The following is a 3,176-nucleotide window of genomic DNA, read 5'->3' as shown; positions in this document are numbered from 1 at the left end:
CTATCTATCTATCTATCTATCTATCTATCTATCCCACCTCTCTCCTGATCTCCAGGCACTTGGTAGCACAGTCGATATAGTGATATCAGGACATTTGAAGTCAAGTATGGCCTCAGATAACAGTAACTGTGTGATCCTGAGCAACTCACTTAACTTCAGCATGCCTCAGTTTCCCCAATTGTAAAATAAGGATAATAATACCACCTACCTCACAGGGTTGTTGTGAGGATAAAATGAGTTAATAATTGCAAAAATTCTTAGTAAGTGGCAGGCACATAGTAGGCATTATATATACTTGTTTCCTCCTCCCTCCCCTCCCCCAGTCCTTCATCACCTTTTCCACCTCTAGAACCGGGTGTCTCATAGACATCTCAACCTCAGTGTCCAACACAGACCTCATTATCTTTTCCCCAGATCCTTCCTTCTTCCCAACTTTCCTCCATTCTCACAGTTACCCTGGAATCATCCTACACTCCTCACTGGCACTTACCACACATATCCAATCTGTGGTCAGATCTAATTTCTCTCTTCCCATCTCTTATACCTGACACTTTTTTCTCTACTCACAGAGACATGGCTATCTTAGTACCCTTCTCACTACTCAACAGAATTATGGTAATGGACTCCTAACTGGTCTCTGCCTCCAGTCTCTCCCCACTCCAATTTATTCACCACTTAGCCTTCAAAGTGTTTATATCATATTACATCTGACTGTGCAATTTCCACCTCCAACCTCAACACCCCCTCACACAAATTCAATAAAATTCTGGGGGTTTCCTATTGCCTCCAGGTTCAAATATAGAATTTTCTGTTAGGCATTTGAAAGCCCTTTACAACCTATCTTTCTAGTCTTTTTATGAATATTACTCCTCAACACAGACCATATGGCTTATACTGGCTTACTTTCTGTTCCTCACACATGAAGCTCTATCTCTTGACTCCATGGATTTTCATTAGCTCTCTCTCATGCCTGGAAATCTTTTCCTTCTCAATTTTAACTCTTCCCTGGCTTCTATACTCTCTGTCGCTCTGTCTCTGTCTGTCTGTCTGTCTGTCTGTCTGTCTCTCTCTCTCTCTCTCACACACACACACACACACACACACACACACACACACACACACACACCCCACACACACCCTTCCCTCTGATATTACCCTCCATTTTATACTGGATATATCTTGCATGTACATAGATTTTGCATTTTGTCTCCCTCATTAGAATATGAACTTCTTAAGGGTTGGGACCTTGTTTTTTCCTTTTTTGTATGAATAGTGCTTAGGACACTGCTTGGTACATATTAAGTGCAGAAGAAATTTTTATTGACAGGTTGACAAAAAAACCCTCTCATTTTGCTTCGAATAAGGTCTAATATCTCAACCTCTTTATATAAAAGTCACCTTTCCTTATCTAAATGCCTTTTTAGGGGAAGTTCTCTCTAGCATTCTAATTCTGGGGGTCATGTAAGAGAATGGAGGGGATCATCCCTCTGGTAAAGAAAATCAAAACTTTTGACTTACATTTAAAGACCTTGCATATTTTGACGCCAACCTACCTTTCCAGTTTTAGCTCCCACTACTCACCTGCCCCTGAGCTAAAAAACCTCAGGCTTCCCTGTCTTCTTTCCTATGTGTGCATTAAGTGGAAAGACTTTCAATTCTGGCTCTGCCACTTCCTAGCTAGGGGGCTCATGTGCCCCCCATTCTATAAAATGAGGGGATAAAACTGGAGAATGTCTAAGGATGCTTCAAGTTCTGACATTTTCTGAGTGTTTTTTGGTGAACGAATCTATAAATACAAACTGTTTTCCCAATCTACATCAGGAGAGAGGAAATGAAAGGGTTGGACTGTAGGGGGCAGCCCAGCCCAGTGGAAGCAGTGTTGGGGACTGCAGCTGCCTCTTAGTTACCTAGTGACCCTAGGGAACTCACTCAGTTCATCTGGTTCTCTCTTCCCTTCCGGCTTGTTTTGCTTTTTTCAATGAAGAGTATTGTACTCGGGGCTTGTCCCTTCCTGCTTTCAGTCCTGTGACTTTACCAGAGGATTCAGAGTTACCAGACTTGATGGAAGAAATGATACAAAACGCACTTTCTTCCTTTCCTTGGTGACATGGGTGTCTGAGGGTTTGGATCCTGGCTCTGGTGGTTTTCCTTTGTCACAGGGGAAGGCTAACTGGGGGGATGGTGGGGGGGGGGTGTAGGATGTATCCAGAAATGACTGTGATAGAAAAATGATTCTCCTCCACTCCAAAAAAACTAAAACTAAAACAAAAACAAAGAAACAGACTGCAGGTGTCTCAAGTCACCAGGGACTTCTTTCCCAGTGTTTTAAGGATCCAACTTAATTGATTTGTTGATCATTCTTAGACTGCTTTCTTGGAGTTGATTGCTCCTTGGCCACAAGAATCTCCACCACACTGATTTCCTTTAGGAAAAAAAGACTTGGAGGGCAGCTAGGTGACTCAGTGCATAAAGCATCAGCACTGTAGTCAGGACTGTTCAAATCCAGCCTCAAGATACTTACTAGCTGTGTGATCCTGGGCAAGTCACTTAGCCCCACTGCCTCAAAAAAAAAAAACAGAACAGAAAAAGACCTTGGCTGTGAATTAAACTATGCACCTGGATGTTCCACCCACTGAATGTAGCCAACATTTGATGCTGCACAAAGAAAAGGACCCTGCACTTGAAGCTGGAAGGTTCATGTTTGAATCTTGCCTCTGCTTCTCAACCTTCTGTATGACTTGAGGTAGGTCATGGCCCCTCAATAGGCCTCCACTTTCTTATTTGTAAAATGGGGTTAAATGATTAACAAGTTCAATTCTGTTTCTAAAACCTGTGATACTCTGGTGCCAGACCCCACCCTGGCCCCTAACATAAGAAAATCAAGAACCTGATTAATGTGATTGGGTTGGTGGAGCAGGTGGAGCTAAATCATCCAAGGAAGAAGCAATTCCTGTTATCTCTGGAACAGAAAAGAGTCTCCAGGGGGCCCTAACATTGCTTTGGGTAGAATTTGAACATGGTGCATCGATGCTGTCCTGCCTGGAGTTCTCTTGTGGAGCACCCTCCCAATTCTGGTCTCAAATGTTTTGTTCAACATTTTCATCAGTTGCTTGGATAGAAGCATAGATAGCACACTTATCAAATTCTGAAATGACACAAGCCTGGGAGGGATAGCA

The sequence above is a fragment of the Petaurus breviceps genome, unplaced genomic scaffold, assembly GCF_028583685.1.
Source record: "Petaurus breviceps papuanus isolate PSGF00001 unplaced genomic scaffold, PetGlider_PUasm1.0 90825, whole genome shotgun sequence".
In the NCBI taxonomy this organism is placed as follows: domain Eukaryota; kingdom Metazoa; phylum Chordata; class Mammalia; order Diprotodontia; family Petauridae; genus Petaurus; species Petaurus breviceps.
The sequence above is the reverse complement of the archived record's forward strand: the minus strand, read 5'-3'. Positions refer to the sequence as shown.